The following is a 14,290-nucleotide window of genomic DNA, read 5'->3' on the forward strand; positions in this document are numbered from 1 at the left end:
AGGTTCGTGTATTGACTTCCAATATCCGCTCTCTTTTTAACTTGTCCCTCCCCACCTCATTCTTCCACCTTCTCTTCTCCGCCTCCCAGCCCCGACATGCCACTGAATCTATTTAATTCATTCTAATGCTCAGAGCCCCGGATCCCCAAATGTGACAGATTGGGGGTGGGGGTGGAGGCGGAGAATGGAGGAGCTTGCGTAATAGGACAGAAATAAACTTTTACATGCCTCGATTTTTTTTTTTTAATCGCAGATTTTATCCCATCCTGGGGCAGTTTGCTGTGTCTTCTCTTGAATCAGCGGGAAGTCATTTTATTCACGCATCCCTGCCCAGCACGCCGCACACTAGGTGCTCGGTGCGTGTCGGTGCACTGGGTTCTCTTGGGCCAACATTTATGCCCGGTGCTGTTTGTGCTAAGGCCTCACACGCACTCACTCCTTGAAGGTGCTGATACCGTCTTGCAGCCCCTTGGCCTTCTGCATGTCTGCTCTGCTCACACCTGTTCTCTGAGCCCAGGACCTGCGGGGCGCTGGGGAAATCCTGCGTGGTCCACTCATTGGTTCGTGTGCCCCCAGCCAGACCATGCCCCGTTGGAGGTAGGAACCAGAACTTCCATGCTGGGCAGAGGAAAAGGCCTCAAAAACTCATGAAGAAATGGGTCAGTCCTCTCTTGATGGACACAACATTTTAAACCCCTGGCCTGATCTCTGTTACTGTTGGCCCTTACTTCTGGCATCACTGGCCTCTGATGTTCAGGAAGGGGGCTTCAGCACACACTTTCACCTCGGCGAATGGCAGGATGCAGGTGACAGTGATAAAGCTTAGCACACGCCTGTGGGGACTTAGACGTTTGATTTGAGCAGCGTCACAAAATCCTCGCAGAGCATCTAAGAACATCTCCCTCACCACCGGAAAGGCGTTCTCTGGGTCACCTCCCCAAGTAGTCCTCTGTAAAATTGCAAAATCCTGGAGGCTTGACATATCACGACATGGCGTGGTCAGACAGGCCAGGGTTCAGATCCTTGTCCCAGTGTTTGTTGAGTGAACTCCTTACATTGTGAGCCACAGCTTCCTCGTTGACAGAGCAGGGCTCGAATGCCCCCCCCCGCCCCCGCAGCAGGCTGTGAGGAGATCCCCCTGTTCCCTGGTGTGTCCTTCAGTGGGTGCCCGCTGAGCACAGGCCACTGAGGAAAGAAGAATTTTGAGGGAGAGAGAAGAGGAAAAAGAAAGGGAGAAAGGTTGCTTTTGGATTATGTCAGGGCCTGAGTGGGACAGGGTGGTGGGTGGAGGCTGGGAAGAGGGAGAGCCATTGACCGGCACAGTCAACAAACGAGGATTCAGAACATAAAGCAGGCATTGTGCTAAGTGCTGAGGAAGTAAAAAGGAATTTTTATTTATAATTTATACGCCCCCCTCCACTTCCAAAGAGAATTTGAAGGTGACTCACGATCAAAACCACACATGCAGCAAGATCACTGAAATAGAAAATCAAGTCTATAGAAATTGAGAAAAGAAACCAATGTTATCATCATGTGCCAAGTTCTTGCATGCATTCCATCCTGTAATCCAATAACCCCATTTTACAGATGAGAAAGACAAGAACAAAGAGGCATGCCCAGGGCAAGTGCAGGCACAACAGGACCCATGAGATTTTTCAGCCTATGAAAATGTTTTAAAATTTCTTATAAAATCAGAAGAAGAAGAAAAAGAAAGTTTAAATTGAAGAAAATGTTTTAATATGTAATATTAATACATCCTTTATAACAACATAATTTTTTACTTTTTTTAATGGAAGAAGGGGCCCACAGATGTAAAAGTGCCTAGGACCCCCAAAAGTAATGCAGCCCTGGGCCGCACACTCCAGCCTGCCTAATTCCAAGCCTGTACCCTTTCCCTATCTAATTGAGAATATTTTCTGTGAGTATAACATGCAGCTCAGCTCTAAAACTAAAAAGAGGGGATCCCTGGGTGGCTCAGCGGTTAAGTGCCTGCCTTCGGCCCGGGGCGTGATTCTGGAGTCCCAGGATCAAGTCCTGCGTCGGGCTCCCTTCATGGAGCCTACTTCTCCCCCTGTGTCTCTGCCTCTCTCTCTCTCTTTCTCTCTCTCTCTCTCTCTCATGAGTGAATAAATAAAATCTTTAAAAAAATAAAACTAAAAAGAGACCACGAGGAAATAGATAATTCTCAGTTTCATAAAAAGATGTGTGGTGAGGCACATGTACTCACTTTACAATGATTATAGGGGAAAAGATAGTTTTCTTATTTTCTTTAAAACTAATCTATGCTTTCTTATCAGTTCCACTAGGAATCTGGCCCAGGAGTGGGAGTGGGGAGATAAAAACGAAATTTTGTCCAAATTGGTAAACTTCCAATCTGACTCAGTAACTAAAATTGTCTTTTTTAAGTAATTTGGATGACTTGGGTGAATCTCAACCCTTGGGAGACTGCTTTCTCTGCTTCCTGAACCCAGTGTGGCGAATGGTTCTGACCAGATCCTCGTGGCATCCTGGAGCAAATCCTTGAGTTCCTGGGGCAAACCCTGGATCCTCACTGCTCTCCTCCCTGAGAGGATGGACTAGCCTTCTCCCTGAACTGTTGACCACTGTAGTGGGGTGAACCCCATCTGGTTCTCTAGGGTGCTGTGCCGACACTGGAACCCATAGACCCTTCCAGGTGCCCGAGTGACCACTTGGTCCTGTCACCCAGCCTGTCCCCTGCTGCTCTGCTGGCTCTCTTGGCACCTGCTCTGGTGCTGCCTCAGGCCTCCCTTCCTACCACTTCCTGCTGCACCTCCATGCCATTACATGGGCACTTCTCCTGGACTTGTGGTCTTCCCCCACATGCATGGATAAGGGCATCCCTGGCCCAGACACTGTCTCCTTCATACTTTTCTGGATGCTTCAGAAACTCCCAGAGTAAAAAAAAAAAAAAAAGAAAGAAAAACTCCCAGAGTGCCAGGTTGTGTGTGGGGAAGGTGGTAGATGCAAGAATGCTAGTGGCAGAGAGAAACCTTGGCTCCTGGTCTACCTCTTCTCTCTCTACCCCCCTTGTCCTCACAGTCTACCAAATAGAAGGAGCAGGTGTTCCTCTCTTCATTTTCTCAGAACTAGCCAGGCAGACCTAAGTCTTAGTGTATTAAACGAGAGTTAAAGGAATTTGGAAAACACTTTCTCTTAATGATAACTGCATTCCATCCAAGAATCTTGCTATAGATGCAGACAGAAATCTAGTCTGAATGAGTTGAGCTGGTATTTTATATGTCTCCCTCTCGCCTCATGCCCCAAACATTGCTTCAGTGGACAAGAAACCCCAGAACAACAAAATTTACAGGATATGAAAATTCATCTAAAAGTGTTAACCCCATTGCAGAAACATAATAGTTCAACAGGAGAAACCAACTATGCTGATATTCAAAAGAAACACACAGTTAACCCTTGAACAACAGGGGTTTGAACTGCACAGGTCCACTTATATGTGGACTTTTTATAATACAATACTGTAAATGTATTTTCTCTTATGACTTGTTTCATAACATTTTCTTTTCTCTAGCTTACTTTATTGTAAGAATGCAGTACATGTTACATATAACACACAAAATATGTGTTAATTTTTTATGTTATCAGTAAGGCTTACAGCCAATGTTAGGTTAATGGTAGTTACATTTGGGGTACTTAAAAGTTGTGAATTTTTGACTGCATGGAAGGTTGGCACCCCTCACATTGTTCAAGGGTCTACTGTATTCTGTGCCTCCTTCCTATACAAGGAAGATTGAATAGCCTGGTGAACACTACCCTCAATGCTTATTTTGCAAACCTTCTTCCAATAGCTGTTTGTTTTATTACCTTCAAAAAGAAGAATATTAGGCATTTCTGGTGAAAGAGAGCTAATCAGTTGTGCTGTACCTGGTGTTCTTACCACTGGATGAAGCTTAGACACCCCAGAAAAGATAGCACAGCATAGTATGACTAGTCTTTCAGATGGAGTTTAGACTGGGGAGCAAAGTCACTACCCTCTTTTCCCTCCTTGAAGGAGAAGAGGGAGATTTTTAAAAAGGAAGATGGGCATAGCCACCTTCTCATCCATAACAGTTTTTTTAATATTAGTCATGATTTGAAATATGAACCAGAAATGCTTTGAGAGTTTGGGGAGGAGCTGACTTTGAGAGGAAATGATTCAATAAATATGAAATGTTGAAGAGTAAGTGATCAAACTCTAGGATCTTTTAGATCCAGGCTGGGCATACACAGCTATTAAAAGTCTGGACACAAATTATGACTCTTACTCTGGAACAGGAGAAAACTCCAGAAGGCTGAGTAGCTGTCTTATCCAGAAAGAATATGACCATGAGGAAAATCAAGATCTTTGTGTTGGAAGGCACTCAAGAGATTATCTTGAGCAACTACTGCCTTTGAGTTGGAAAACAAGACAAGGATGGTCAGTCACCACTTCAATCAATGTTATACTGGAAGTTCTATGCATCTCAATAAAGAAAAAAAAAAACATAAGGGTAAGATTAAGAAAAAGAGAAACAAACTTTAAATATGTACAAATAATGTTATATGAATAAAAATCCAAGAGTCTACTAATATTATTAGACTAGTAAGAAAGTTTTGCAAGATTGCTGGGTATAAAATTAAAATAACCAAAATGAATTTTTTAAGTACATGGACAGTAGCATGAGAAAATTAAATTTTTAAAAGAGTGATCATTTACATTTGCAACAGAAATGAGGAATTTATGAATGAGTCTAACAAAATGTTAGACTTTTTTTTTTCAGAAAATGAGGAATTAAGCAGAAATTTTATTTCCAAACTCATCAAAGATTATTACAAACACAAATAAAATATCCTTTTAAAAGTGTCCTGAATTAAATCAAAGGCACATCATTAAAGTAAAACATTTGTGACATTAAAAATTCATTTAGGTTGTAGTATTTTCCATTATTTTGTTTTTAATCATTTGCAATGTTCTGAAGATCACATTGAAACATCTTTTTTTGAAGACATGAAATAATGTAGTTAGGTTTTGTTTTTTTTGTTTGTTTGTTTTTTTTTAAGTACAACCACAACTATAAAGTAGAGGAGCTTAAGACAAAGAGCAAATCTGCTTCATACACAGGATGGGGCAATCTAATATACAACACAACATGAATCTTCCCAAACAAGTTTGCTTGGAAACAGCTCCCATGCTTAGTGTTAACAAATAAAACGATCTCATTTAGAAAAATCAGGGCACCATTTGACTAATAAAGCCTATTCTTCCCCTAATTTCATACTTGCTTATTTTCATTTAGAAAGTGTTACATCCACAAGAAAAGAATAAGTTTCTTTATGGAAATAAAAATCTTAGGAACAAATTAATGAAATACTCAATTTTCTTATAAAGACTTATTTATTTATTTTAGAGACAGAGACAGAGAGTGCACAAGAAAGAGAAGGAGAAGCACAGGGAGAGGGACAAGCAGACTCCCCACTGAGTGCAGAGCCTGACTCAGAGCTGGGTTCCACAACCATGGGATCATGACTTGAGCCAAAATCAAGGTGTAGGCTTAACCGACTGCACCACCCAGGTGCCCCAAAATACTTAATTTTTTAATGAACAAAAATGTTTCCCTTCTCAAAATGTAAACATCCAGTAAATAAAACAAACATAATATTCAATGTATAAAAACACTAGTACTTTGCTTATGAAAGAGATGTATGTATTTGGTGGTAACGTTTCTTGTTTGTCTTAAATATAAAAGCACCTGCCAAAAGAATCAGGCCATTATTATTTAAAGTCTCCTCCTTCATCCATTTCCTTATCTGAGTAGAAATTCATCCATTTCTGTAGAATTTTGGCTATAGGACCAGTCCACAGGAAAGGTCTGAAATATCTAAAAGTAATTTGGCTAGAGAAGTTTTTCTTGAGACTTGGAGGTAGTCACTCATCACTTTATGCTTAAAAGCATTCCTCAGCAAACTTTTCCCCAGCCTTTAGGATAAAGCACAGGATCGGGGCTCCTGGAAGATGTTTCTTCCAGCTGGAACACCTACCAGCAGAGCATCTTTACAGGCACTCTGCATGCTGTACTGTTGAAGCTCTGCAGCTGTCTACAAGACCTTGATCCTCTCCATGCCGGCCTCCAGCTTGAGCAGCTTCACCAGGCGCTGCAGGGCATTCACACTGGCCCCAGAAGACATGGCAGTGGCATGGGGCTCCAAGGGCCTGTATACCAGACTTCTATAAAAAACTACTAAACTTTGTTGAGAGACATTAAAGGATGCTTTAAGAAATGCAGAGGTATACTATATTCATGGATGGATGAGTCCTCATTGTAAATAAAGATGTCATTTTCAGACATTTACATATGGATTCAATGCATTCCCATCAAAATCCCAACACATTATTGCATGTAGGATTTGATATTGTAAATTTCAGGAGAGTGCAATAAGAATAAGAATAAAAACAAAGTGAAGGAATTGCCCTACCAGGAATTATGACTTACCTTAAAATCATAGTAATCCAGACAGTGTGTCATTGGCACAGATGTAGAGAAATAGATCAGTGAAACAGAAGAGAGAGCCCATGAACAGATCCAAAATAAAACCTTTAAAACAAACAAGTTGCCTTAGTCTTTTGTATGAAAGAGGAGAGTAGAGACATTGGAATGGAGTAGGAGACAACTGAGACCAATTTTTATCCTTTTACTGAGGAGGAAAAAAATATTTAATTTTTTTGTTGTATAAGGAATACTGCCTACAGATTACCTATAACAGTTGCCTGGCAGTTGATTTGTCTTGTTCTGTTTTTCCTTTATAACAATTGATAACATTCTTCTCTCTCTTTTTTTTAGGTTTTATTTATTCATGAGAGACACAGAGAGAGGCAGAGACACAGGCAGAGGGAGAGGCAGCCTCCCTGCAGAGAGCCTGATGTGGGGGACTCCATCCCAGGACCCCGGAATCATGACCTGAGCCAAAGGCAGATGCTCAACCGCTAAGACACCCAGGCTCCCCAATAACATTCTTATTATTTCATTTATAATTTATAATTACTTATGTATGCTTACCCAACAGAAAGTGTGCCCTTGAGGGCAAGGCCTGAGTTTTTACAATTGACCCAGTAGAGCAGAGTGCCTGACGCATTGTAGATACTCAATTAAAAGTCCCTTGGAAGAGCAGACTCTAGATGAATGGATAGATAGACAGGTGGACAGATAGAGCTCTTAATGGTTGCAGGTGTCTCAGAGGATTTTATTTTCAGAATGAGTGAAGAGATGTTTAAAGCCAAACATGTGAATGGAGTGGGTTTATACGTGTAAATGTGCTAGTATGGTAAAAACAGATGAAAGCATATTTAGTGATTTAGTGAGTGGGACAGCGCATACTGTATTTTGAATACTCAGTGATGTGCCCATCTAATTATGCTGCAAGGACTTGCTTCTGGGACTTGCCAGCCACACAGAGCCTGCTGCTTCCTTGCACAGCTTTGGGGCAATTACTCACTTTGTGTTTTAGGTAAATAGGGCTCCCAGAGTGGTGTGCGATGAGGAGGCTCAGAACTGGTCTCTGCTGGGGAGGCTGCAGAGCAAAGGGCACAGCAAGGCCCCAGGAGGGGAATGGTGGGAAAGTTGCCTGCTAGGGGCTGGTTCCTCCACGTGCCTGCTCCTCCCCTCGGCCTTAAAGGGTGGAGCTCAGATGACACCGTTTGGGGAGCAGATGCCTTTCTTGTCCCCTTTCCTTCCTTTCTTCTTCTTCTTGCCTGCTTTCCTCCCTCCTTCCCTTCTCCCTTTTCTCTCTTCCTCCTTCCCTTCTTTGCTTCTCCCTTGTCCCCTCCACCTCTCTCCATCTCTGCCTCTCCCTCCCCACCCCTTCACTGGGCCATCTTTCTAATCCTTCTGTCAGTCAGATGGACCCAGTGGTGAAGCTATTCTCCCCTTGCCTCCCCAAAAGACCAGCTCAGACTGCAGTGCTCAGGAGACTGGATTCCCTCCAGGCCCTCTGCCCTGTGCACTCTCTTCCCCACTCCCCTGCAGGCCGCGGGACCCCCCCTGGGTGGCCTGGACACTGCTCCACCAAGCAACCACGAAGCCCCCTGGGGCCAGAGCAGGGGCCACCTTTTCTAAATGGATCCACCCTGAGCTCCAACAGTGAACGCCCCCCCCCTTTCTGGACCCCATAATAGAAACTCAGATTTTGGCTGCCCTTCGTTTCACCCCAAAGAAAGGCTGCTTTTGCAATAAGGGCATTAGGAGATTGTCGTCTGCCAGGAATGTGTAGATGGTTTTTTTCTACAGTGCCTGCCCTTGGCTGATCTGGCCTGATTGACAGGAGAGGTAGACCTAGCAAGGCAAGGGGGCAGGGGGCTGCAGAGGTCGAGTCTGGGAGGGTAGAGAGAAGCCGAGGGAGAAGGAAAGACCAAGTTCCAGCATTTTAGAACCAGAGGAGGAGATAGAAGACCATCTAGCAGGCTGCCCCAACACACACACTGCCCATATTTCAGAGGAGGACACTGCGGCCTCAGAGTCAAGAAACGATTTATTGCCGTCCTGCGTCGATCATCAGTAGAGTCCGAACCAGCAGGCAGGTCTCTTGACTCGGATCCCAGCCCAGCACCACCCCTCCGCCTGACTCAAGGCAGAGAAAATGGACTGTCTTGGCAGTAAAATGAAACCTTTTGATTTACGAGGAATTCTGAGATATCTTCCAGTTGACAGTCTTTGGGGAATTGCACAAGCCCACACTTTTGTGGGGGCAGCATTTAATGAAATGAACACATGAGTTATTCGTTTTTCATTAAGGATGACATGCAGAGAGTCCATATCTAAGGAGGAAAAATAGGCCCTGGTCTGGGGCCCCACAGTCTCAGATCCCGGGAAGCACTTGTCTCAGGATACCGGGAAAGGCAGGAGGGAGGGCAGTAAACACCTTCCAGATACTTCCTCTCATGTTCTTTGTCTCGTGTCATTCTCATAGGGACCCAGAGAGATAGGTAGCATCGCTCCAGCATTATAGATGAGAAAACTGAAGCTCAGAGAGAGCAAGGAACAAGCCCAATGTCACCCAGCTAGTGAACAACAGAGCCAGAATTAAAATCCCAGCCTGCTTTGGCACAGCTTCAACAAGCTGTCCGTGCAGGAATGGGAAGCCAGCTGTGCAGCTGAGGTCCAATTGTGCAGACACTCACTCCAGATCGATGCTCCAAGGACGGAGGAGCCCTGAGGCCTGGCAAGGGCAGCCCTGGGCTTTGGTGGTCAGCCAGGCCCAACTGGATGGTGGCCGAGCCTATGAAGTCTAGGGAGCAGTTGGGCCAGGACAGTGATGCCCGGCAGGCTTTGTTTTTGTTGCTTTCCAGCTTCCTAGCCTCAGAGCAACCTGTATCAGGAAACCCAGTCGGCCCCCATCTCAGATGCAGGTGTGATAAGTGTGAGCCTTGGAGCCAGGCAGACCTGAGTTTGAATCCTGAGCCAACCACTCATTAATTGTCAGGCCCTGAAAAAGGGCCTCAATCCCTCTTCAGCCTCAGTTAACATACTCGGAACAGTTACATACAGCACTTACCTCTTGGCATTGTCATGGAGTTTGAAAATAATATTATTAATGATAATAATGCTATTGTTATTACCAATAGCAACTATTTCATAGTAATGACAACTAACATACTGAGTGCATTTTATTTGCCATGCATGATGCTAAAAAACACATTACCTAAGTTAATCTTCAATACAATGCTCTGAAGTGTGCCATTATGCTCTCCATTTTACCTGTAAAGAAGCAAGCTCAGAGAAGTTGTTTCCTTGCCCAGACCACACAGTTAGCAAAATGACAGGGTCAGAATTTGAACCCAGGTCTGGGTATACCCCCAGCCCAGTAACATGACTTTTTCAAAAAAAGATTTTATTTATTTATTCAAGAGAGACACAGAGAGAAGCAGAGACATAAGCAGAGGGGGAAGCAGGCTCCCTGCCGGGACCCTGATGTGGGACTCGATCCCAGAACTCTGGGATCATGACCTGAGTTGAAGGCAGATGCTCAACCACAGGTGCCCCAACATGAGTATCTTTATTAGCAAAGTAAATAGCACGTAGAAACATTCAATAGATGGGAGTTCCAGTCCCTTCTTTTTCCCCTAAAAGCCCAGATTCCCACAGTGAGCACCGTATTTGCTTTAGGGCTTGCCTACATGGAGTTTTCTGGAAGTCAAGAGAAAGCTGGGGAGGTGGGTGGGGGAGGGGGCATCTCTCATTCCAGGCTCCCCTCCTTTCCCTGGCTTCCTTATAGGGTTTGGCAAAAAGCTGCTTCACTGAAGCCTCTTGTGTTGCTGGAAACAACACAAGTTTATTTTGGCACCGCAGAGAGGGCCCACGTCCGTCCCCTGGACGCCTCTGTGGGAAGAGGACCCGAAGAACGTGGCCCAGGCCCCGTCGGAGCCTGCTGTCCGCCCAGCACATCCACGGCACAGGCACAGTCATCATGTGTAGCTCGTAGCCTGGAGAGGGAACCGAGGGACGAGCTTTCTTTCCCGCCCCGTCCAGAGGGACATCAGCCAAGGACCAGGTGCTGTGCTAGCTGCCCGCTCCTAGCAGATCCCCTCTCAACACTGCGGGCACTTCGTCTGGTGGCTTCTGCACCTGGGTAGGGGGGTGCCTGTGGCCAGCATGCTGACTAAAGTGGCAGACACCCAGGGTTGTGGGGGATCCTCAGCACCCCGCCCCCCCGGCAGGCCCCCACTGGCTTACCTTCACAGTCAGCCAGCACTGCTTGTTGAAAGCCAACGGGAGCCAAGCAAGCAGTGCTTTTGCATCTGTTAGTTTGTATTTCCAAATCCTCAACCACCCTCTCGAAGGAAGGCCTTGCTCCCCTGCTTCCCAGATGCAGGGCCTGGGACTCGGGGCCAGTGAGGCGGTTGGTTCAGGCTCATGAAGTGAGGAGGTCAGGGTGGAAGCAGGTCGTGGCCTTCCAGCTCTGACACCGCTGGGTCCGTCCCAGCCCAGGAGGCCTCCCTCCCACAACACTCTCCATAGAAGTTTCGAGCTCCTCTGGTGCTCGCTGGGAGAGCCTCATCTATAGGCTCTCCAGGGTTGAGTGTGAAGCCGCTTCCCTGTCACTTTCTCCCACGGGCCCCAGAAGTCCTCAACCTAACTCTAGGCAGAGGGAGGAAATCCAGATCTCTGCCCTTGGCCATACCTGTTCTCCAGTGGTGGGAAGATGGCCCCAGGTGACCCTTGATCATCCTTATTCTTGAACTGGAGCAGCTGTGGGCAAGGTATGGGTGCCCCCCAAGGATATGGCAACGCAGATGGAAATGGGATCTGTCAAGGCACAGGTGGAAATAAGCAAGCCCGGTCCGAGGGCAGCGACAAGTGCCTGATGGATTGGTTGATGGAATCATCAAGACTTCATCTCCCCGAGCCCCCCATCGAGCCCCCCATCCGGCTCCTCTTGGAGTTCTCTGCTGGAATAAGAAACCTCTGGTGAACAGGGAAGCAGCCCAGGCCAGCCCAGCTCAGTCCCCCTGCCCGTGGCCTCCCCTCCTGGGGATCCCTTTGCATCGGAGGAGGGCAGCTCTGCACTTGCAGTTCCTGCCCGGGTGGGCGAGGCTGGAACACTCGCTCCTATTTAAAGCCACACCTCGTTCATCACTTCAGCACCAACCAACAATTAAACCTGATTCAATCAAGCACTGACAACTAATTTAAACCAGGCCTCACTACGGGCTTGTCACTGGCTATTTAAAACCCTCTCCTGGCCTCCGGGGCCCTTCGGAACCAGGACTGTCAGTGCTGCCGAAAGCAAAGGGCCACATGCGTCGTAGGGGGCCGGGACTCATGTAGTGCACACCCCAGTTTAGGGCTCTGGGGTGGACCCATCTCTGCCACCTCGCAGGTGGCTGGCCCTCTGGGGGGCTTAAGGGTCGACCTCTGGGAGGGATGCCAAGAGGAGGGAGTAGGGGAAAGCAAAGAAAAAGCAAAAGCTGACTCGGAGAGGGAGGCCATATGAGCCCCAAATGCACTCACTTCTGGTGCCTGGTTTGGCTGTATTCGGGCCCTGAGCAACTGTGGCACCTAGCAACTATGGAAAGCATTAGAGCGCAGGTTTGAACCCCGACTCTGCAATCAGCTACCCATTCCTGTGAACTTGGCTGGCTCTGGGGCTTTCTTGGCCTCACTGTCCTTCCCAGTATAGTGAGGATAACAAAAACCGCTCCCCCAACCACCCCCGTGGGTTGTTAAGAGGGCCCTGGAATCTGGCCACCCCAGTAAAAACAGAAGATGAGATGTCCCAAGACACAGATGCTCTGCAGTAGAGCAAGCTTGAGCTTGCACTGGGTGTGGCTCTGTGCAGGCAGCGTGCGGATTCCAGCACGTGGTCATAGGGATGCCTGCCGTCCACGTGTCTCCAGAGCTGCAGGAACACGCAGGAGAACACAGATGAGTGTAAGTATGCATGAGATCGTGGATGTAAGGATGCAGGATGACCCCTTCAGGCCAAAGACTCAGACCAGACCGGTACTTAGGGAGGTCTTCCTGGAGGTGGTGGGCTTGAGGCCAGCTCTGAAGGGTAGGCAAGACTTGAGTAAGCCGAGAGCTGGACGGGAAGCCAAAGAGCTGGCAGCGAGCTTCCACAGCTCTTTGGCTTGGGAAAATGGGGAAATGGGAAATTAAATTTCCCATTTAAACCTCCCAAGCACCCCAATTTTCTAGGACGAGGATGCTGAGAGTTTAAGTGACTGGCCACTAAGAGATTTAAGCAACCAGAGACTTGCTTGGGTCCCCTGATGCCAGCTGCTGTTGCTTCCATCCTGCCCTGCCCTGCCCCTCACCTCCCTGCAGAGCAGAAGTTGCAGAGGACACCAGGGTGGGAAGGCGGAAAGACTCCCAGCAGGGCTCTTCTCCCTGGGATTCCTACTGCATAGCCTTCCCAACAGCAGAAAAGCATGAAAGGTGAAAGGTACGGTTTAGAGGCAAAGAGTTTCTGGGGATAAGTGGAGGAGGGGGTGCTGTGTCAGGAGGGGCTGAGGAGCATGGGGTACCGACAGCCGCCCATGACTGCGTTGCAGGGAAGCGAGCCTGCCCCAACCCAGGGAGAGGGGCCTTGTGGGTCTCCAAGTTCTCGTGTGTGGGAGGAAACAACAGTCTCTTTTCTGGGGCCTCCAAGGGTGAGAAGGAGTGAGATCATGTCTGGGGAAGGAGGGGGCAAGGACACAGGATATGAGTGTGCTCCCAGGGGAGCACGGGGAGGGAGGGACGCTGAGGAGCAGGGCCTTTAGAATGGCTGCCTCCCTCGCCAAAGTCCCGCATGGCCTCCGCCCCAGCATCCTTCCCTCCTCTAGGTTCCTGGGCCATAAGTCAGGACTATCTGAGTCTTCTGGGATTCTCCAGGGGCCTCGCAGACCCCACTGGACTGCAAGCCCCTCCAGGGCAGGTCCATGGCATCACACTCAAGTTAAGAGCTCAGGGCCCAGAGTAGGGCAGCCTTGAGGCAACCCCCAGACCTGCCACTTATCAGCTGTGTGATTTTTAAGCCTGTCCCTTAACCTACTTGAGATTCTCCTGTGCAACGAAGGTAAAAATAGGCCCTCTCCCATGTGGTTGTCGTGAAAATTAAATGAGTTAATCAGAGTAAGTGCTTACCAAAAATATCCTCATTTGGCATCCCCAGAGCAAAGTGCTCATCTCAGGATGGAGCAGGGGCTTGACAATTAGTTGATGGCAAGCTCAGGACAGCAGCCACCGCAGCGGGACCGACTCGGATTGGAGGGGACAGCCCCCCTGATGGCAAATGAAGGGCAGATGCTATCTGAGCCATTTTCTGCCTGTGACGCCTCGGGAACGCAGCAGCTCCCTGTGGCAGCCACCCTGAGGGAGCGCCCCTGGCTCCTTGGTTAACTGGGACCCTGCAGACTCTCTGTGGGGTCTCCTTCAGGAGTCGAGGCCCTGCCTCGTGGCTGGGGTGGGACAGGTGATCGGGAACAGCAGAAACTTAGCTGGCAAACGCTGGGATGGATGCTAGCTCACTGCAGGGGACAAAGGGAGGAGAAAGGACCCCCTAATTCAAGAGTCTGCAGAGGCTGCTTGAGGATTCATATCCTATATCAGTCTCTAGACCAGTGTCTCAAGCTTTCTGTGAAGGATCAATTTTGTAAACGTTCAATTGGTCACAGATCAATGCTTCTGTAATATAGAGGAAAAAGGAATTACTAGCGGGGCGCCTGGGTGGCTCAGTTGGTTAAGCATCTGCCTTCGGCTCAGGTCATGACTCCGGGCCCTGGGATGGAGCCCTGCATGGGGCTCCCTGCTCAGTGGGG

At 47.7% G+C, this 14,290-nt stretch overlaps 2 long non-coding RNA genes and 1 pseudogene across 2 annotated transcripts; 1 reads left to right on the plus strand and 2 right to left on the minus strand.

Annotated features, from left to right (window-relative positions):
* Nucleotides 1-113: 113 nt before the first annotated feature.
* Nucleotides 114-8,674, plus strand: LOC140600185 (uncharacterized). Its single transcript, XR_012003371.1, has 3 exons — nt 114-597; nt 4,294-4,508; nt 6,837-8,674. It is a non-coding gene; the product is annotated as an uncharacterized lncRNA (long non-coding RNA).
* On the minus strand, nt 5,977-6,256 carry LOC140600478 (guanine nucleotide-binding protein G(I)/G(S)/G(O) subunit gamma-10 pseudogene; annotated as a pseudogene).
* Nucleotides 8,675-9,873: 1,199 nt separating the features above from the next.
* On the minus strand, nt 9,874-11,575 carry LOC140600184 (uncharacterized). Its single transcript, XR_012003370.1, has 2 exons — nt 11,170-11,575; nt 9,874-10,471 (listed from the first exon to the last, which is right to left on the minus strand). It is a non-coding gene; the product is annotated as an uncharacterized lncRNA (long non-coding RNA).
* Nucleotides 11,576-14,290: the final 2,715 nt, after the last annotated feature.

The sequence above is a fragment of the Canis lupus genome, chromosome 11 (genome assembly GCF_048164855.1).
Source record: "Canis lupus baileyi chromosome 11, mCanLup2.hap1, whole genome shotgun sequence".
In the NCBI taxonomy this organism is placed as follows: domain Eukaryota; kingdom Metazoa; phylum Chordata; class Mammalia; order Carnivora; family Canidae; genus Canis; species Canis lupus.